General features: G+C 50.5%; 1 protein-coding gene across 1 annotated transcript in view; it reads left to right on the top strand.

The window, feature by feature from the left end:
- Positions 1–367: 367 nt before the first annotated feature.
- Positions 368–15,359, top strand: part of LOC144772768 (purine nucleoside phosphorylase LACC1-like) — an 87,320-nt gene continuing 72,328 nt past the window's right edge. The window contains exon 1 of the mRNA XM_078657319.1: positions 368–499. The gene's annotated coding sequence lies outside the window, so the exon portion shown is untranslated. The remainder of the gene's footprint in view (positions 500–15,359) is intronic.

Here is a 15,359-nt window from a genome sequence, read left to right as displayed (position 1 = left end):
CTATGATGTGACTTCCTGTGGTGTCACACTCAGTGATGTCCCATCCATTCTGCCTAACTTGGGGAGTCCCCCTTTTTTAGGCCTTGTGCCCTCAGATATGCAACATCACTAATTGAGGGGCACAGAGTGAGACAGTTTAGTGTTTGAAAATGATTGAAAGAAGGTTGAACTGTACAATTTGTTGGCTTTTTCTTTAAAATGCCCTCAATTGTAAAATATTTCTATAGCTAAGTTTAAAATATGTAGTATATCATATCCGTTTTGTTTGCTGCTACGGTTGTGTAGTTTGTCCTGCGGGCCTGTTGTCTTTGGAAATGCACGTTTTTCACCACATTCCAAGATGGCCGTCGTACTGCACTGTGCAATGAGGGAACCTACGCGGTATTTGTCCTTCTTCTATGACAGTGCCGAGACACAGTGGGGACTCGCGCCAAGCACTGAGTTGGATCTGCATTGACTTGCGCTGTTCTGTCTTCATCAGCTAAGCTTCTTTATTACGGTAAGGTCTGCTGCGCTGTACAACTGGCTGGATTCCGTGCGAAACGGTCTACTTAGATCAGTGAGCAACTGTGTTTTATTTTTCAGGAAATAAACGGATTAATGTCTCCCCTGTCCTCTTTTATCAGTAGGTAGATAAAAATCGATTGTCTCTAGCTTTTCTTTTGTCTGTTCCTGCCTACACCATTAGCTTACGGAAGAAGCAGCACGATCTTTCACAACACATAACAGCATCGCGAAACTAAACACACGATTCGGCAAATAAACCTGGAGTGGATGCAAGAAAATAACAAGCACTGAGATAGCCATTTGGTCTGGCTTTCTGCTGTTATTTTTCATAATCTTTTTAAAAGCACTTTTTAATTGCAAGATTATGTTATGAAAATAAAACAGACCTCTACATAATGTGGCCACCATATGCTAGCAATAAAAACGTAACATTTAAAAAGATTAACCGATGGGGCTGCGAAACTGTTTGCTGGTGGTCTTTTTATGTAACAAGCCTTTCAGCTGTGCGGTGCAGTTTGCCATAATTTGTAGGTCTTGCTTGAAACAATACATACACTGCTGCTTGCTAGACATTTTGTTTACTTTCAGGGTGCTTAGAGCTCGCCCATTGGTTAGTTGTATCGCCCCCCTCATTTGCTCGCTCTATTTCAGCCAATTTGTCCCGACTTGACTACTTCTTCTTGTGTTTGGACCCCCCCCCCCCCCCCCCCCCCGGAACATGGATCTGCCAAGTACAGCTTCCGTGTCCTTCCACTGCTCCTGGAGCTACTTTTTAGGTCGAACCTGGGCAGCGCATGCTCTGCGAGGCATTCTGTATTGCTGTAGGGGCTTCACCTACTTTCCACCCATATTTTTCATTGGCTTGTGTCATTGTCCACTATAAACTGTGGCTGTTCATTCGACAAAAGGCTTAGTAGTCCCTACTTGGTACTGCCTTGTCTCATTTGGTAATCTCCCATGGTGACCCCCCCTGTTACATGTGTTGTTTCTTGGTAAGCTTTAATTACAGTCTCTGAGCACTATTTTCTCAAATAGCTTTGTCATGACTGCTGTTACAGGCAGGACGCACTCTCTCCAAACGCTTTGAAAATTTTTTTATAGCACACATTTGCAACGCAGTAGGTCTCGCATTTGCGAAAGTTTAAGCTATGGGTATTGTAAATGACACTGCCTTTTACTTATCTGTTTTAAAAACACATACATAAAATGTATTGTCATTTACAATGACAGTAGCTCAAATTATCATAAATGCAAGACCTATTGCATTGCAAATGCTTGTTCTTCCTATTGTGGAAGACTCCATAAGAGAACATGTTGCTTGCTCCCTCCACCTGTCTGATGCGTTGCTTGCTTCGTGCTGTCCTCAGTCATGTTCATTGCCCTCTCCTGCTGTCTGTTGTTGCTTGCTCCCTCAGTCATGTTCCTTGCCCTCTCCGACTGCCCCTCGTGTAGCTTGCCTTCTCCTACTGTCAATGGTGTTTCTTACTCCCCCCTGTGTTGTGGTGCTTATCACATCCCCCCCCACCTTCCCTCCTGCATTGTGGTCCTTTTCCCTTCACCCCACATCTTGCGATGTGGTGCTTGTCCCATCACCCCACCTCCCCATCCGCATTGTGGTGCTCGTCCCATCCCCCCCCACCTACCCTCCCGCGTTGTGGTGCTTGTCCCATCGCCCCACGTGTCCTGCATTTTGGTGCTTGTCCCACCCCCCACGTGTCCTGCATTTTAAAGCTTGTCCTATCCCCCACCTATCCTCTCATTTTGATGCTTGTCCCGTCCCCCCGCCTATCCTCCCTCATTTTGATGCTTGTCCCATCCCCCCCGCCTATCCTCCCTCATTTTGATGCTTGTCCCATCCCCCCCGCCTATCCTCCCTCATTTTGATGCTTGTCCCATCCCCCCGCCTATCCTCCCTCATTTTGATGCTTGTCCCATCCCCCCCGCCTATCCTCCCTCATTTTGATGCTTGTCCCATCCCCCCCGCCTATCCTCCCTCATTTTGATGCTTGTCCCATCCCCCCCGCCTATCCTCCCTCATTTTGATGCTTGTCCCATCCCCCCCCGCCTATCCTCCCTCATTTTGATGCTTGTCCCATCCCCCCGCCTATCCTCCCTCATTTTGATGCTTGTCCCATCCCCCCGCCTATCCTCCCTCATTTTGATGCTTGTCCCATCCCCCCGCCTATCCTCCCTCATTTTGATGCTTGTCCCATCCCCCGCCTATCCTCCCTCATTTTGATGCTTGTCCCATCCCCCCGCCTATCCTCCCTCATTTTGATGCTTGTCCCATCCCCCCGCCTATCCTCCCTCATTTTGAAGCTTGTCCCATCCCCCAACCTATCGTCCCTCATTTTGATGCTTGTCTCATCTCTACCTCCTCTCCTGCAGTGTGGTGCTTGTCCCATCCCCCCACCTGCCCTCCCGCGTTGTGATGCTTGTCCACGTCCACTCACGCATTGATGTGCTTGTCCTGTCCCCCTCCCTCCTTGTGTTTTTATTTTATTTTTATTTGCAGAGTTTTATATAGCGCTAACTAGACCCGAACCGAATCGGGTATCAGAGCGCTTTACATAGCACCAGTTACGTTACATGAGGACGGACACACATTCATTTTAGGCACGGGGAGATTAAGTGATTTGCCCAGAATCACAGGAGGTTTTGGTGTCGTTACCGAGACTCGAACCCAGATCCCCAGGTCCGAGGTCGAGCGCCCTAGCCGTTAGGCCAACTCCTCGTTTGCCCTGACCCTCCCGTGTTGTTTCATGTCCTGCTCCTCTACACTGTGTTGCTTGTCTCCCCCCTCATACCAGGAAAAAAGCTCTGTGACACGGTCATCGCTGGCTGCATTATATCTCTTCTTTTCTTACTTTAAGCCATGCTGTGAAGCAGCCATGCTGCTTTTCAATGTAGCTCAAAGACCTTCACAAAGCGAATAGCTCTCTTATAGGGGAAGATCTATTGACTTTGCCAGTGCTTGTTTATGAAGCCCACAAGAAGAAAACCTCGCTCAACCAGGCACTTAAATTGCAAGAAGCTACAATGTCACAATTTTACTTAAACCTTTTATAAAAGCAGCTTTAAAAAGGACAGAAACTAAATCATATAATTATAGGGCACCTGAAGTGCAAGCAAAATAAATATCTATTTACAAAGATAATATGCTAAAATAACATTTGAAGTGAAAAGTGCACTTATAAAGAGCTTTGTCACTGAAGAGAAATGAACTGTTTTTAAGGAGCTATGAGCAAACTTTTTGTGGTTCCTCAAAGTGAAGAAAGCTGATGAGTAAAGTGAGCTGACCCATTGCCCTATTTTGTAATGGGCAGAAGGTTAACAGACCAATTGGTGAAGCACACTAACCTAGGTCCTCTATATATGTACATTTGATTTAAAAAATAAATAAAAGTTTGATGAGACAGCTACAAAGCCAAATGAAATGAAATGAAATAAAATGTATACTGCGCAACTAAAACCCAAAGGCATCAAGGCGCCTAACAAAACAAATCAAAAAAAGAAAGGCAGAACACAACTACAAATATGCCTTCGCGAAAAGCCGGGTTTTCAGAGCCTTTCTAAATGCCTGCATGGTGGGAAGGGACTTAAGTTCCACCGGAAGAGTATTCCACGACTTAGATGCTAGAGTGGAAAAAGCTTTGCCACCCCATTTAGCTCTACGGGTGCGTGGAACTGATAACAAAAATTTGTTGGTGGAGCGCAAGTTCCTAGAGGGGCTATAGAGGGACAGGATGGATCCAATCCCAGTAGAACTGCCTCTAGCCAAGGCCCCGTAGGTCATGCACAGAGTTTTAAAAAGAATCCGATCTTCAATGGGGAGCCAGTGTAGCGATTTTCTGGCGGAGGTGGCCGAGGCACGTCTGGGCAGATCTAATACAAATTTGGCCGCCGCGTTCTGGACCACCTGCAGGCGCTGCAGCAGACCCTTGTTTAGTCCCGCATACAGCGCATTGCAATAGTCCAGACGGGAGCCAATAAGTGCGACCACAACTTGTTTTCTCGCCTGCTGAGAGAGATAGTGTCTAATTTTCCTCAGTACATAGATTATACCCCAGCAGGTTGAAACTGTTCTATTGACCTGTTGACGCATGCTGAGGGTAGGATCAATCAGAACTCCTAGATTTTTGGCCAAAGTGGCAGGGACAGGACAAGCTCCCAGTGAGTCCGGCCACCAGTTCGCCGACCATATCTCTTCCTTTCCTCAGAACACCATGACCTCCGTCTTCTCCCCATTTAGTTTCAATGAATTGGTAATCATCCATTGAGCGACTGCCTCCATACAAGATCTAAAATTGGAGGCAGTCGTGCTGGCCGGCTGGGAGAGAGAGACGAGGATCTGGGTGTCGTCGGCATAGGAAACTACCTCCATCCCGAAAGATCTAATAAGTCTGGCAAGTGGGGTCACATAGATGTTGAAAAGGGTCGGACTTAATGCCGACCCCTGAGGGACCCCACAATGCACAGACAGGGATGGAGATAGTAAATCCCCCAACTTCACCCTCTGCTCTCTCTGGTCGAGGAAAGATGTCAGCAAACGCAGGGCAGACCCCTCAACCCCAATCTCCCTCAGGCGAGATGTTAAAACCGAGGGAGAGAGGGTGTCGAAGGCAGCCGTGAGGTCTAGCAGGATCAGGAGGGTGGTCAGGCCCCTATCAGCACGTGTGCGGATGTTATCCAGCACTATGGTAAGGGCCGACTCGGTGCTATGTTCCCTCCTGAAACCATGCTGAGAGTAATCCAGCTGACCTGAACTTTCCATGAAGCCCGCGAGATGCTTATTCAGATGGGTTTCCAGCATCTTCGCAGGAGCAGGGAGCAGTGAGATCGGGCGGAAGTTCTTTAATACCCCAGGGTCGAGCGATGGCCTAAGCTCTCACCGATGAGCACCACAAGCCTACAGGTGTACTTGTGTGAAGTAAGCTAGAGGAGTGTGGAACCACGTTCTGCCTATTCATCAGGCCCTGGGCATGCTAGGTGTTAATTTCTCCCCATAAATCTTTTCTGAAGAAAAATACTGTATTATGGTTGTTTTGGTGTTTCCGTTTTATTGATGGTTCTAAACGCAAGATTATCAGAGTATGGACATTTATAGTGCAGTTTATCACTTTGCCAGTTTTTTTTTTTTTAGATAAGAATGATAAGCCATAGAGAAACTTAAATATCACAGTCATAACCACAAGTACTTGCTTTACATGTAAATCTGAGTACACATATTATTTATTGGATGTAGATTGTGTATATTGCTCCTGCTGTTGAAGAGTGATATAATAGTACACACTTAGAATGTAAACTAGAAGTGTCCATGTGTAATAGCTACATGCAGGTCAGATTGTTAGGGGATGATAGATTACTAAGAATCTGCCTATATCTTGTAATGAATACTAGGATTGGGGAGTCTCAAAGAGTGTGCATTCTTTTTGCGTCACTGTCTTGAGAAAAATAGGGAAAACAAGACTGTTCTGCAACTGTGTGAATTATTAAACATTTGTGTGTCATGCCTAAAGCAGAAGTTCACATCAATATATTACTTTGTACTGTAGACTCCTAATGAGGCACTGAAGTACTTTTGCAGAAAAGAAGTACATTACTCTGCGGAAGTGCTATGGATGGAAGTGTGTGTAAACCTGTTGTGTTCTATCAAATTAGTGTTTTGATGGTGTGTCTAAGGACGCGTATGTTGGCCTTAACATGTTTTGCCACTGCACTTATGTGGCACTTTGAAGTGAGGTATGCTTGAGCACCAGATGTTTGCTTATGTATTGACTGAAAGTGTGTGAATGAGCTACGGCTATATGGTAAGTCTTTTGGTGATGGACATTTATAGATAATGACTATTCAAAACTGTGTTGCAGCAAGCATGTAGTTGCCCTGGGTTTAGGGAAACTATGTTAGTAGAGTCTGGCATGCATACTGACGCCTTCTAATTTTTTTTGTCAAAGTTGTACATGCGAAATCATATTGACAAAAGACATACCCGGAAGTGAAAGTCCACTTGAATGATGGATCAACTCGTAATCATAGACATTATTCATTGAGAATAGTGGAAGTGCCTAGAGCTCACGAAAGGCGTAACCCATAAAATGGAAATTCTAGAGCCAAGCAGACTGGCTGCTTTGATGGGTTACTGTGGAGAAACAATAATGTGGTCAGCTGTTGCACATACTTGCGGAGTATCCCCAGTGTGGAAAGGCTCAGTCAGTATCTGTGGTACCTGTTTTGAACAGCCTAGCAGAGAGTGGCAGCGAGCATCCTATAGCCTGCACAGTACTGACAAAGGTGTAACCACTATACCGCTAGCTAAACAACTTGATATTAAGAGCCCAGAGAGGAGCGGTAGAGGAGTAAGGCACGCTATGGACATTATATGGAGTCTATGCCCACCTAGGAGCAGCAGGGAGCAATATTAATAGTTGTTACACAGCAAGGCCCAGTATAAACGCTTGTGGGTTTACTGTGGAACAGCAAAGAGGCAACCATCATGTCATCAGCCACAGTATATACCTCAGGACTTCACCCATGAGTAGTAGGGAACAATCCAGGCTATGGTCTATCTAGGAGCATTATAAAGTAGTCAATATGCAGTTAGACATATGAAATGGTCTTTGGATTCAACAGAGAGGAAAACATGGGAATGGTCTTTATACAACCAGCCATGCTACAGGTTTTGAGAGGGTCCTCCAAGGAATGGAAACAGATCCCTGTTTTATGATCTGGTGTTTGCACCCTGGAGTAATAGGAAATACCACTTTAAAATTGGCATTATACAGTATGTTCTCTGATGGAGTTCACCAAGGTGTGGCAGAGAGCATCATATAGTATAGTCTATCTTGGAGTGAAAAATTAGTTGTCATTTTGCTATTAAACAGCCAACCTCAGTAAATGGGCTCGGAGTCCATAGTGGAGTGAATCTCAGAACTGGGCGTTATAGAAGTAGTAATTCTTCATGTTTGGAAAGTCCATCCAGGAGTTGCAGATAAGGAATACATTGGAGTTTGACTTGTATATGTTTGAGGGATCTGTTCAATGAATGCCAGAGGAGAAATCCAAGGAATCAATAAACAACATATATCCATGGTATGGATCACACAGAAGCCTTGATATCATAATCAGTAGACATGAGTGGACCTGTGATCCTCTGGAAGGAATACTTTCAGGTTATAGAGTGAGGAGTCAGTGTGGTTGAAGGAAAGGTGAAGGAGGGGTGAATAGGGTAGAAGATATGTCGAAGGCCCTTCTATAACCTAAAAAGCTCAGAAATGGGAAACACTGCAGCAAGGCTCCCTTAACCTTTCTGCTCTTCTGCTGTATGCCCGGAGAAGAGTCTAAATGGCTAGGAGTAGACACTTGACTTCAGAGGGCAGGCCTTCTCAGCAAGTGAGAATGGGTGCAAAATGCCTTAGGACAGGGTGTGCCTCTGCCACGGTTACACTAATTTAAAGACAACCTGCAGAAAGAGCTGAAACATTTCAATCAGATCAAATGTACAAGGGGGCAACAATTGTGGGCTAAAATGTGCCAGGATTTCCCATCATTCAGTTCGCCATAGTCTAGTGTTGTACCAAATATCAGTCATAAATTTGTCAACCTTGACTTGTTGGGTGCTGGAGCCCAGTTTGGTGAGTCATACCAAAGAGGTAACGATGGGCACCAGAAATAAGGTTTTTGACACATCTTAATTTTTTTTTTTCAGAACAAATTTTATTTGGTTTTAGCAGTTGACAGAATATAAAAGAAACACTGCTTCCATAGTAGCAGGAAGACAGTGAGCTTATAAGAGCGATAAAGGTCAAAATATTCAATCAACATTTCCTTATACCCCCCTCCCCGTATTCCAGCCCAGTTCCCACCCCCCACCCTGCACGGTGTTTACATTGTCCAGAACAGGAGCTTAAGCATCGTGATAGCAGCATGTGGTTCAGTTCACTCAGGGGCAGTACGAATGAGGTCTATGTCAGTGGCTCGTGTCGCCGGGGGGTCCAGTAGCAGGCCCCTATAGTCTGCCCATTTCTTCCAGATCCGATAGTGCTTCCTGGGGCAGCCCCTGGCCTCAAAAATTGGGCGTTCCAGACCCATGTTGAAGTCCATGCCTCGCTTCCACACCCCTACCAGCGGAGCTCTGGGGGCTTTCCAGGCTTGGGCTATGTCCCTCTTGGCCACCGTGAGACCCAGAAGAAGCAAGTGACGTTTGTACCTATTACCCCCCACTTGTTCCATAACATGAAGGAGGCCCAACTTCGGTGTGCGAGGGAGTTCCCATGCCAACACTTCCTCGAGACAGTCCCACACGCCAGTCCAAAATCTCTGCAGCCGTACACATCCCCACATCGTATGTAAGAAGGAGCCTATCGCACTTCCACACCTCAGGCATTCCGGGGAGGCTATCAGCCCCGCCTTCCACAGTCGCTCCCTCGTATAGTATGCCCTATGTAGGTATTTAAATTGGATAAATCGCAGGCGCACTGCTATCGCTGCTCCCCTAGGGGCCTCCAGGGCTTCCCTCCAGTCCTCCTCCTCCAACTCCCCCAGCTCACCCTCCCAGACCGCCCGCAGTTTATCAAGAGAAGGGGAACAATGGGTAACCAGCATTTGGTATATGGTTGAAATTTCTTTGTTTCCAATTCCCCCATAAATATCTTAGCTTCTAAGGGACTGAATTCCGGTAAGGACGTTATGTCTGCTATTGCGGGGGCCAGGGCGTGTCGGAGCTGTAGATATCTGAAGAATTGGGACTGGGGCATGTCATATTCATCCCGCAATGCTTGGAACGACTTGAGGACTGAGCCCTTTAGAACGTGGCCCAGCGCCGAGATGCCAATAGCGTCCCAGCCTTCAAAGCCCCGCAGTGAAGCCAAACCGGGCAGCCTCCCATTGTGCCACAGTGGAGTCTCACTCGTTAGCCTATTCCACCATCCCATGCGGCGGAGAGCGTCGCGCCATACTCTGAAGACTACCTGGGTGACCATCGGGAGTCTTTTCCGGATAGCTGCCGAGTATAGAATAGTATGGAGCGTGTCCGGGTCCATCATATACCTCTCCAGGGCATAGGTCGGGTCGCCTCGATCCCCATACCACCATTCGTTAAGGACAAGCAGGTGTGACGCCTAATAGTAGGACTGGACGTCCGACGTGGCCAGCCCCCCACAGTAGGTCGACAGGAAGCAGGTGCGGAGCGCCACTCTCACTGCTCCCCCAGTCCATAGGAACCGACCCAAGGCAGAGTTCACCTGCCGAAACCACTGCGGCGGAACTGGGTACGGGTGATTTTGCAGTTGGTATAGAATACGGGGCAGGGCCACCATCTTAAAGATGGCTGAGCGGCCATAGACATTTAGGGGCATCCTGGACCACGTCTGCATATCCGAACGGATCTTGTCCCAGACTGGCACTATGTTGCGGGACCACGACACTCCCGGTACATCCGTCAAAAAGACACCTAAGTATTTAAGGCCTCCCGCCGCTTCCTGCAGGACCGAGGCCCAGGGACCCAAGGTCCCCCCGTCACCCAGGACCCACAATTTCAACTTCTGTACATTGAGTCTAAGACCGGACACCTCACCGAAAATGCGCATTATTTCCAGGACCCTCGGCCCCGATTTATTGAGGTCGGTGAGGAAGAAAAGCACGTCGTCAGCATAGAGTGCAATCCTATCAGATGGGCCCCCCACCCATTCCACTCCGCGCAATTGGGCATCCATCCTCACCCAAGCCGCGAGCGGCTCCATAGCCAAGGCGAACAGGTAAGGTGAGAGAGGGCATCTCTGCCGGGTGCCTCGACCAATAGGGAACGAGCTGGAGACCGCCCCCGCAACCCTGACCGCTGCAGTCAGGTCCGTATACAGCAAGTGAATGTAAGACAGAAAACGTGGGCCCAGATTGAGTCGGAGGAGAAGTGCTCGAAGGTATGGCCAACTCAGGGAGTCAAAGGCGCGATCTATATCCGCCAGCAGGAGGGATGCCCGCCGCCCGCACCGCCTCCACCACCAAATGCGCGCGTCGTATATTATGTCTCGTTGCTCTTTGGGGCATGAAACCTGCCTGGTCCGCATGGATCAGGTCCGTGATATATGGGAGAAGGCGGTTCACCAAAGCCTTTGCCAGTATTTTCGCCTCAAAGTTCAGCAACTAAATCGGACGATAAGATTCCGGGCTATCCTGCGGCCTCCCCGGTTTGCAAAAAACCACAATCTCGGCATGTCGCCAGTCTGTTGGCAGTCTTCCACGGTCCCTAGCCACTTCTAGGGCCTTCTTATAGCGCAGCCCTAATTGGAGATGAAACATCTTCATAAATTCACATGGGAACCCATTGGGCCCAGGGGCCTTGCCCGTGTTTAGTCCGCCTAGAGCTTCTCCTAGCTCCTCAGCCGACAGCGGGAGGTCCAGTCGATCCCGGGCTTCATCCGAGAGCGCCCGGGGTGGAAGGTCTGCGAGGAATCTGTCGATCTCCTCCGCTGGGAGGGATTCCCGGGGGGCATACTGTGTCTCATAGTATTGAGCAAACGTCTGGGCCAGGACCTCGGGGGCCGGGATAGGGCTACCCGCGGCGTCTCGGAGTCCCGGTAGGGGCTGGGCTTGATAAGTATCCTGACATAGCCTATATAGCATCGTGCTAGATTTGTCCCCCCATTGGTAGATTCTGCTCTGCGTAGCGAGCCAAGTCTGTCGGGCCTCGTCCAGCAATAAGGAGGTGTATGACCGCTGGAGGTGCAGTAGCTTATTCACTGCGTCTCCATTCTCCCCTGTCAGGCAGTTCGCCTCTTGGCTTCGTACCTGGTCAGCCGCTTCCGCCAGAGCCAACGTGCGGGCCTTACGGTTCGCGGCGCACCACACGATGTCCACGCCCCGAAGCACAGGTTTCAGGGCCTCCCACAAGGTGATGGCATCCACACTCGGGTCCTCATTCTCCGTCCAATAGTGCGCTATTGCCTCCCTCATGTGTGATTGGTAGTCATCGCGCTGCAAGTGCCACGTGGAAAGACGCCAGCGAAACGGCTGTCGCCGCACACCTAGGCTCAATGTCAGCGCGATCGGGGAGTGGTCCTACAGGCCCCTGGGAAGTATGGAGGTAGAGTCGACTCTTCCTATCCAGGGCTGCGGGACGAACAGGTAGTCTAGGCGAGAGAAGGATTTGTGGACCGCAGAGACAAAGGTATATTCGCGATTGCATGCATGGTGATATCGCCAAGTGTCAATCCATCCCATCCCTCGCACCATTCTTCTCAATCGTGTAGTAGTATCAGAAAGCTGACCTCCCCCGGGCCTACAGCGGTCAAGTCTCCCGTCCATCACGTCGTTCCAATCGCCACCCACAATCGTCAGCACAAATGGGACGTCAGTCCATACATCAAACAGTCGTTCAATCAGAGCGTCTTGTAGGGGGGGTGGACCATACACACTGCCGAAGACCACGGGCTCATTCCCCAGCCTCCCCTTGGTAAACGCGTACTGTCCATGCACATCCAGCCACTGTGTGTCGTGTGTATAAGGGACCCTACGATGTATCAAGATTGCGACTCCCCTGGACCCTCTCGTGAACCCAGCATGGAACACCTGTTCATATCCATACCTCTGTAAACTAAGGACTTTGGTGCCCATAAGGTGCGTCTCTTGGAGTAACAAAACATCCGCTTTTTCAGTCTTCCCCAATCGTAGAACCGCACTTCGTTTAATTTTATCGAGCATCCCTCTCACATTCCAGCTCAATATGTGCGTCGAGGCTCGCGAAAGGCTCGCCCCCTGTCCTTCAGCCGCCATCAATCACCCAAAATCTGAGATCATCGGGCCACCAAGACCACACACACACACACACATAGCTGCCTCCAAGTTCCCGTAAACACCGTGCTAGAGCTAGACCCAACTTCCCCCCCACAATTTCCGGATCCCCCAAACCCCCGTCCCTCCCCCTGCACCCCCTCCCCTGTCCCAAACTGTACCAACGACCCCCCCCTCCAACCCCCCACCCCATACCTCAGCAACATTGAAGTACCTGTCGCGGTGCAGGCAATCTCAACCCTCCAACGGGAGGTCCAAGACCCACTACACCAATGGATCCCACCCAACTACCCACAAAGTATTCAACAACCCCCCACCCAACACGTGGGAACGAACTCCGGGAGTAGACCCGCTCTCGTGCGAGTGTCTCCCGACCTACTGCCCACCCATGAGTACGGAATCATGTAGTCCATCTGTAAGTGGCATGTCCAAGAGCAGCGCCAGGCCTACTCCATCCGTCAAAGCACCTCATCAGCCCTGTAGGCCCATTTCTAGAATCAGCGTGATCGTGAGGGTCTCAAGATTTCGAGGGGGAAGAATCTGTCCCCTCCGGCGCCTCGGCCGTCTCGTCGCGGGGAGGCGGGCGCTTCTGAGAGCGCGACCTCCAGTTACTCCAGCTGCGTGATCTTCTAGGCGTTTTTGGGGGTCTCCCGGTGGTCGACGAATCCGAGTTCCTCCTAGGGGGGGTATTCACCTTGACTTGCACTGTTTCATCTGTCCACTCAAACACTTCCTCCGGGTAATTGAAGAACTGGGTGCGGGATTCAAAGACCACACGCAGGCGAGCCGGGAAGAGTAGAGCATATGGAATTTTGAGCTCTCGCAGACGTGCCTTTGCCGCAGTGAACGATTGTCTCTGCTGCTGGACCAGTTTTGTGTAATCCGGGAACACAAGGATTTTGTGGTTCTCAAACATTAGAGGGTCCTGGGCGCGGGCTTGTCGTAGGATAACGTCCCTATCGTGGTAGTTGAGCAGTTTGGCAATCACCGAGCGGGGGCGAGCTCCAGTGGACGGTTTGGGAAGAAGTGCACGATGCGCCCGCTCCACCACAAAGCAGCGCGACAGGGAGTCCGGGGGGAGCCATCCCTCCAGCCATTGGGTCAGGAAGGCCTCCATGTTCCCTTTTTCGCAGTTCTCCGGGAAGCCCACGAAGCGCAGGTTGTTTCTTCTGGCCCTCCCTTCCGCATCTTCCACCCGCAGCGCAAGTCCCTTCTGGATCCCCTCCATGGCAGCAACTTTCTCCTTGAGAATTACCACGTCGTCCTCGACTTCCGTGATCCTGGATTCAGTTTCGGTGATGGGTGCGACCGCATTGCGTAGGTCTTGTCAGAGCAGGGTCACGTCTGATCCGACCGCTCCGATTTTCGCGTCCAGCATGTCCCTCGACTGCGTGATCGCCGCCATCAACGCTGCATTGTCCGGCCCAGTGCTCTGGGGACCACCAGAAGCCCCCGCACCACCACTGGGTCCTGCGAACTTGTCCATCGGGCCCTGCTTGGAAGTGTTGCCGCTGTTGCCCCCTCTCGTCATATCGCGGGCGGAGTAGTGATCTCAATCACGGGGGAACCGACAGCCCAAGGCACCCCTCACTGTATGTGCGTTCTCTGGTGATGAGTGTCGCCGGGGCAGGCCGTGGCCCCGTGAACTTCCGAATGTGGAGTACACCCTGGCGGAGCACCCGCAAGGCGCTATATGCCCAGGGGCTGGGGATAGTGCTGGGTCCACACAGCCGAACCACGCGGCAACGGGGGCCACTCACTCCGCTGCAGGGTCTGCTGGAGGCAACCCAGAGTCTATGCTGCGTCTCCCAGCGTCCACGCCAATGTGTCCCGGGGGCCGCCGGCCAGCTTGTGACTGTGCAAAAGTCTGTGGGGGTCTGTCCAACCCACCCCCCTCACCGCGGTCCGATGCGACCACCGAGCAGGAGTGCACCGATTGTCCGGCACCCGGGGAGAGTCCAGCAGGGTCACAATTCAAATGAGGAGGGGGGAGGGGGGGGGGGGGGGACAGTTAGGGGAGTCGGTATGGCAGCCGCCTCCCTAGTGCTCCAGTGTCCCTGAGCCCTGCGGCTCGAACCCGCCGCCGAGTGGGGCCAGGCACAGTCCCGGAGCGTCCCCTCCCCCACTAGGCCTCACGCCCCCCTGCCACTCCTTACCCCACCTCAGCCGATGTCCGGGCGCCGACTTCGTCCTCCTCCAGCCGACGTTTTCGCCGCCGCGCCGAGCGTCCAGGCGCGAATGGGGTCAGCCCAACCCCCACCGCCGCTCCGCAGCTTCTCTCCACCAGAGCGGCACCTTCCGCCGGCGCACCCCGGCTTCCACTCACTTCCGGGCGGGCTACCCGGCAATCGAGGTCCCGGCTGCGGCGTGGAATGAAGGCCTTGTCGCCGTCCGGGCTCCCGGCGGCTGTATCTCCCTGGTCCCAGACCGCTGGGACACCAAAGTCACTGCAGAGGTGTCGCCCCCGGAGCCGCTTGCAGCCACAAGGTTTGCGGTGCAGTTCGGTCGGGGCGACGCAGGATAAGGAATCGGCGGGACGGAGCTCGCTTAGGCTACGTCCGCCATGTTCGCCGTCTTGGCCACGCCCTGACACATCTTCATTTTAGCGAAACACTTGCCATGAGATTTGGAACTAGAAGAGTCTTTTGCAGCTTAAATGCTTTCTTCTTCTGATTTGGGAGAAAAATATTTTGTACAATCAGCATAGATTTTGAAATTTTATAGGTAATGACTGTGTGGATAAGACCTTTGCAGTTCATTGACACACTCCACTTGTTAACTGCGTTTTTCAAAGTGGGACCACACTTAAGCTGTTATCAGTACCAAGCTAGCCTGACTTAGCCAAAACAATATCAAAGAATTAAGATTCGTGAAGAACAGGATATCCTACTACTCCTCTCTCCATTCTCAACATAGAGACTGAATTTGGTTTGCTAATGAGGGTGTTGTATTGGCATTTTCTAGAGTTTAACTTAAAATCTTCAAAAGCAAATGCTGACCTTATTAATAATCTGAATATTTTTTGTCACAACGTTCAGCAGTTTCATATGCCAATAGGTGTGTGCTCT

This window comes from Lissotriton helveticus, chromosome 8 (genome assembly GCF_964261635.1).
Source record: "Lissotriton helveticus chromosome 8, aLisHel1.1, whole genome shotgun sequence".
In the NCBI taxonomy this organism is placed as follows: domain Eukaryota; kingdom Metazoa; phylum Chordata; class Amphibia; order Caudata; family Salamandridae; genus Lissotriton; species Lissotriton helveticus.
This window is presented reverse-complemented; position numbering and strand designations above follow the sequence as displayed.